This window comes from Pygoscelis adeliae, unplaced genomic scaffold, assembly GCF_000699105.1.
Source record: "Pygoscelis adeliae isolate BGI_AS28 unplaced genomic scaffold, ASM69910v1 Scaffold190, whole genome shotgun sequence".
NCBI classification, from domain to species: domain Eukaryota; kingdom Metazoa; phylum Chordata; class Aves; order Sphenisciformes; family Spheniscidae; genus Pygoscelis; species Pygoscelis adeliae.
The window spans coordinates 16,238-23,261 of NW_008823922.1; positions in this window are offsets into that span (position 1 = coordinate 16,238).

A 7,024-nucleotide genomic window follows, 5' to 3' on the forward strand; every position below is an offset into this window, starting at 1 on the left:
GCTGGTCCCACACCCCTGTGTGGCAGAGGTGCCAGGTGACATTTCAGTAACCAGCCATCAGGGCGTTGTTTCTAAAAACAAATGTGGTGCCACCAGTCACACGCAGCACCTCTGCAGCAGGAGGCAACAGTAGGGCAGCAAAGATGTACTCGAACACCACGTTCATCAAGTTTCGTCTTGTTTCCTAAGCAATATTTTTAAAAAGATCAACTACAATGCACGTGCATCCTTGACATGCTTACATTTTTGTGCTATGTTGTTTATTGCTTATCTGTTTGCCTGTCATCTTACTTATGTAGGGCTTTATTTTGCATTACACACAAAATTTCAGAGGTCGCCATTGACTTTAAGAAGCTTGTTGCAGCTACAGCACTGCCACTACATGTATGAGTTCCAGGAATGAGAAGGGACTGAAAAAGCAGGTGTCACTCAGCATGAGAAAACATAAAACCTTGGGACAGTTCTGCAATTCAAACCATAACAACAGCAAAATACATTCTCAGAGAAACTCCCCATTAGCAAAATCCTAATCAGCAAAACCTAAAAAGACCAGATTTCCTCCCAATCTTCCCCCTCCCCTCGGACTGGAAGTCTACCCATGTATCCAACCTGCAGGAAAAATCTTCCACCTTCCCCATCTTCTTTCTCCCTCACAAATGCACACAGACATGCGGATATTGCAGAGGGATATTAGCCCTTATATATTGCAAAGTATATTTCCAAGGCATCAGAGGAAATAATCTTTTCCCAAAATCAGTCTTCCCTCCTCCTCTATTTCTTGCTAAACTGTTGTAATTTGTTTTGCTGAGTTGAATATAGACTAAATAACACTGTGCCCTTAGAAACTCCATCCAAATATATGTACAAATGGAAAATGAACTAAATAGTTCTGATTTAGCAACTATTACATATAGTTGCTATGATAAAGGTAAAAATAAAACCAAACCAAAAAAACCTTATCCACAAGTTTATAGTTAGGTGTAACTTTAACAAATGCTGAATTCAGTGGAAATATCAATGTAAATGAAAACAAGATCATACCTCAACTGTATATATTTTATTCTTATCCCTCTGATACTAAGCTGATGCCTTAACATTTCAGTTAAACTTTAATTTCAGTGAGAAACAGCTGACCTAGGTAGCAGAAAGAGAAATCTGTTATACAACTTGGTTGCCAGAAGCATCTGTTGTTTTGCTTTTGCCAAAATCACGCCTCTTGTGTTGGATTTCAGATGATGCACCTACGCACACCATATTAAGTATATTTCGATCAGTTGAGTATTTCTCAGTAAAAATTCTTTTGTGAAAAATTCTCTATTCTTCATAAACTGGGTTTTTTCCTCACCTGGGAGGTTGAAGTGGCTTTCTGGATGTTAAGCACTATCAGTCCAGTCCCCCTGGACTCTGATGTACTTAAGTGGTTTCATCACCATGGTTACAGACTCCCACCACATAACTCTTAACTTTATTTATCTCATTGTTATAATTTAACTTACTTGCCTGAATCTTCTCACTTTTCCTACTGCAAAGGGACATACAGCAGGATGCACCCCCTGGGCACGGGCTACTCCTCAGATTTCTAGGCCTCTTAAGATTTGCATTTACACCAAGGAAAGGCACAAAGATGTTCAAGTAATGAATTTTTCTGGCATATTTAGCTTGAAAAAACTTATGGCAATCCTGATCTGGGCTTGTTATCCCTCCCCAGTCCCTACCTGTGTCTAATCATTCAAGACATTTTAGAAAACCCAGGGCTTATACCTGCATTCCACGTTTTTCTAAGTTAACTAGCTACATGAGAGGAAAACTGCCTATCAGTGGAACTACTGATGGCAATAAAATGAAGTGTGGACATATGTGCAGGATCTTTACGGGTGCATAGCATAAAATGAATGAAGATGCTGGGGAAAATGGAGGTTTATCTTCATCAACCAGAGGAGCAGAATGTCATCTTGAGCCAGTTTTATTTTAGTTTAGGTAGTGAGAAGACATTTCCATTTGTAAAATTTGCAGAAACTGTTGCTAGGTTCCCCTTCTTCTTTGAAGATCATTTTCATAGAGTTTTCTGCAGTTCAGCATTTTAATATATTTTTAACTAATTAAACTCATCTTTGCACCCACCCTCAGTGAGAACACATCACTTCATTTTACTCTTTTCATATTTAAATCTGAACTGGCTGAATGGAGTTTATATACAGTATTTCATGGGCTCCAATCTTGTGATGACTTTTGCATGAAAGGTGGCTAACTACACGTGAGCCAGTTGTCTGAGTTTCTATTACAATCAGTGGAGATCTAGGCCAAACAGTCAAACATGTCTAGAGTGATGCATTGGACCAGGTGCAGACACCTACTTCAGGATGAGAGGAAAAACTCCCTAGACTCTGACTAGCTGAAGGGGAAAAAAAGCCAGTGATGCGGGATAGTAACAGACAGGGTAACATGATCAAGTGTGCAAACTACTTGCAATTTTTTGCTGTTGGTAACAAAACTGAACCAGTTAGAGATCATACTAAAAACCTGACAAGAGGTAATGATCTTTACTATGTATGCAGAGCTGGATTTGCTCTTTTGTTTGATGGTCAGTCTGAAAAGTGTCTCTACATTACCATTTAGATTTCAGGAAATAAAAAGATATAAACCATCAAAGTGATAAGAACTATCAACTTTCCAAAGTAGTTTAAATAAATGAGTGCATAAAATAACACAGAGCATAGAGTGTTTACTAATGCCGAAATAACTAATATAGTCATCAGAAGCAACTTCGCGGCAAATGTTCTTGGTGTGCATTTGTTAACAGAGGGAGGGAAATATAAAACAGAGCTGAGTTTCAAGACAGCAAACTGGTAATTAGACATTTTGTCTCTTATGTTTTGGACTATAGCAGAATATTAGTGCTGCCAAACTACATTGTGACAATAAATTAATTGATAGTGGTAATTAATAACCATAATTTCCACTCTAAGCGTGCTTATCCTGTAGTACCAGTTCTTCCAAGCCATGAATTACAGTAGCGCCAGACTGATACCTCCTTGGTGTGCTGCCAGCCTTCAGCCTAAAGCCCTTCAGGTGTGCTGCCAGCCTTCAGCCTAAAGCTCTTTAGGAGCTTCAAAGAAAACATCTGCGCCATCGTAACCCAGAAAGCCCTCTGCTACAGTCACTCCCACTATCAGGCCTTTCGCACCCACAGCAACGGTCAAAAGAAATCCTCTGGTCTGCTAGGTGGACCTCCAAAAAAAGGAGAGACTGCTCATATTCTCAAAAGCCTGTCCCTTTCCCAGGGCGCTGGCACTTGGGGACAGCGGCTGTTCCACATGAACAGGACATCCTTGAGGCGCTCTGCTCCTGTCCTTTCACGCGGCGCTGCGGCTGCATTACTTCTGGTAGTGTCTATTCCTCCTGCGGCAGCCATTCAGTTAACAGTGTGTTGCAGGGAATCAGCGTGCTGGGTCTGTGACTGCGCCTTCTTTTGCCGTGTGATGGACGGGGCCGTCCCGCCGTCTTCTTCACAGCATCCGTGAAGAAGCTTGGAAGAGGAGAATCCTCTAGAAACCAAATCGTTAGATAAGTGGCATCAACAGCAAAAGCCACATTTGCTGTTACATTTATGCAGATGTTCCTCCAGTGTGATGTTCTCCTTTCAAACAGTTTTTAACAGGTAATAGTGACTACTTTCGCTTTTGTTTCCTTTCTCACTTTTCATTTCCAGCTGCATGTTGTTAGGCCCCCGGTTTTGTCTGAACACTTTAGCACTGACCACGGGTATTCACCACAGGGCCAGTCCGCCTAGACTACTTCTTAACACAGCCTAACAGCATTTTACTCATAGGAAGACTCTTTTTGAAAACAAAGACAATTTTTATTGATGGAGCTGCAATAAAATTCTGCACCACTGATCCATTTCAAGAACCTTTTAAAGCTAGATTTTAATAGGTATTAAGATAGCTAGCTCTCAAGATAGCTGCCTAAATGACTTCATAAAATGTACATATACAAGGCACAAGAAAGCATAACATATAGAGCAACTACTACTGGGAACAATAGGGTGGTTTTGGGACACAACAGCTTACTGCAGGCTTCTTTCAAAAAGGGGCTGGATTTTCACTGTGCTACCGACAACTTACACTACTGAAGGAGCATGAAGTAGCTTTAAAGATGTTTGTAGCGGAAGCCATTTCCTTGAGGTGGGGTAAAAAGTTGCTATGATGGTCCTCAGAGGCACCATCTTAGCACATCTGGGGCTAGTCCAGGGACAAATTGATTTTATTTGAAGCAGAGGTCACTGCGCTCACTACTGCTGTCACTTTTGCTTCCAGATAATGCACAACAGCTGCTTATCTGAATATGCATTACCTTTTTTTTTTTTTATAGAAACAACATTTTATTTCGCTTCTGAATAATCCCCTTTGTGAATTTAAGCTTAACTTTCAGAGACAAGCAAGCTGGACAGGCAAAAAATTTGAATTGTAAATGTCTTCGTGAGCTTCAGTTGTTGTTTAGTATGTCTTTATGAAGCTGAAATGTGTAATTTCAGGGTGGCACAAGCTGAGTTCAAACAATGCCTCAAGTCATATGCTTCCAAATGTATTTTTTTTCTCCCTAGGTGTTGCTACAACATGCCTGCTCCCCTGCAGTCCAGTCAAAAGAGTCGTTCCTGGGAAACATGCCGATGGAAGATGAAGGAAATCTATACAATAAAAAAAGAAATAACCTTGAAGGCAGAACAGCAGTACAGGGGAAAATTTTCATGTAGTTTAATACCACTGAGTATTGACACTAATATTTCTGTATTACTTAGAAAAATCATACACTTCCATTTAGGAAATGCTCATCACTGTCTCTTATCCTCAGCTATAGTGTGTTTTCAATGAAGCAGACAATTTTCCTCATTAACATTATATGTTGACTTAGGCCATAGGGTTTTAGAGGCAGAAGACCCATCACTCTTGGCAAGGGTATCGTGTGGTAAGAAAGGAAAAAAGGAACAAAGACTTCTATAACTTCAGTCTGCTAATACATGTTACAATGGAAAATACAAAGAATTTCAGCACCCCCAAGGGGTTAACCTGGAAGAACTGGATGTACGGAGCAGAAGCAGTCATTGTGATTTTGATAGCCTTTAGGCTAAGCATCTAACATCATGCAATCTTGTATCCACAAAATAGATTTGTCCTAAATTTCAGTCTGCCTGCATGCAACCTCACCGCTCTATATTGCCTGGTACCATGCTAGCATGCATACTCCATACACTACAAGGAGTTCCTTCCCTGCCTGATACTGTGGTATTTGCTGTGATTCTGTTACCACCTGAACTGGTAATTATAAAGGTCTCATCACTATGCTCTCCTAATAAGCCAGGGTGTGGAAAAAATATTTTCCATTTCTAATGGAGCCTTTCCGGCCCAGAGAGACCAGGATGCAGAAAGGGGAAAGCAATTATAATCTGCCAACAGAAGAAAAGGCATATGTTGGATGTAGGGAGATTGCACAAAAGAGCAAAGTGCATGCACAAGGTGCTTTGGTGGAACTAACACTCTGCACACCTCTTGTCTCCTGTCTCCAACGAGCAGCTTTCTTCTGGATGCACTCAGTCCACAATGGGAAGACTTCTTTCAGAAACATCGGGTCTTTAGAAAGATTAAAATGTAGATCCCAAAGAACAATCCTTTCCAGGCTTAACAAGTCCCAGGACCTGCTTGGAGGCTCGGTGTTCACCCCGCAATGTAGTCCACCACACAGCAGAGGGGACAGTGGGCTGCAGCACAGGGACAACAGCGGAGTGTCAGGGCAGGACTTTGTTTACATGATTTTCTCCTTTGGACCTCACCAAAATACAGCCAGAGCCAGCCCACATCTCCAGTGAGATAGAATTGCCTGGCTGTCTATCAGGAAGCCTGGGTTTTTGACATTCCCGATTTAGGGATGGGAACACATTCTACCTGCATTTCAGTTTTGCTGTATGTACCACAAAAATAATACCATTTTCCTTCCTTGCAGAGCAAAGGGGATGAATTAACTACTTTCTCCACAACTCTGAAGCACTAGCGCAGGTGTATAAAAGATTTCTGGGTTTTGTGATTCATTTTTCTTTCTAAGTTGAGGGGAAAAAACCCTCTTAGGGTGATTTTTATCTTGCTTAAGGAATAAGAGAGGGAACTTCAGTTTATCAGTTGTCCAATTCGGTCCTACTTTGTTAATCCCTTGGTACATATAGAGAGTAGCAAGGCAACAGGGAAAGTAATTCTATTCTTTGGGAAGAGCACCAGCTATGGTATGTGAAGGGAAAAATCATGTTTTGGATATAAATTCTGTTATCACTTCCAAACTTTCCACAACTGCCTACATGAAGTTCTCCACGCGTACCAGAAGCCTTTCATAGATGTGTTAGGACTATGAGTGCAGGCAGAGCCTGGCAGCAGAACTCACAGAAGCTACGGTGCACCTGGGCTTTTAGGGATCCAGACCAAAGAGCTAGCAATAGCAAACTGAAACAAGAAAACAGATGGGTAAAAATGTACAAGTGCAGTGTTTACTATTCCTCACTTTTATGGGCAGAGAGTTGTGGTGAATGGAGTTCAACCCAGCTGGCGCTGGTCACGAGCGATGTTCCCCAGGGCTCAGTTTTGGGGCCGGTCTTGTTCAATATCTTTATCAATGGTCTGGATGAGGGGATCGAGTGCACCCTCAGTAAGTTTGCAGACAACACCAAGTTGGGCGGGAGTGTTGATCTGCTCGAGAGTAGGAAGGCTCTGCAGAGGGACCTGGACAGGCTGGATCGATGGGCCGAGGCCAACTGTATGAGGTTCAACAAGGCCAAGTGCCGGGTCCTGCACTTTGGCCACAACAACCCCATGCAGCGCTACAGGCTTGGGGAAGAGTGGCTGGAAAGCTGCCTGGCGGAAAAGGACCTGGGGGTGCTGGTCGACAGCCGGCTGAACAGGAGCCGGCAGTGTGCCCAGGCGGCCAAGAAGGCCAATGGCATCCTGGCCTGTATCAGAAATCGTGTGGCCAGCAGGAGTAGGGA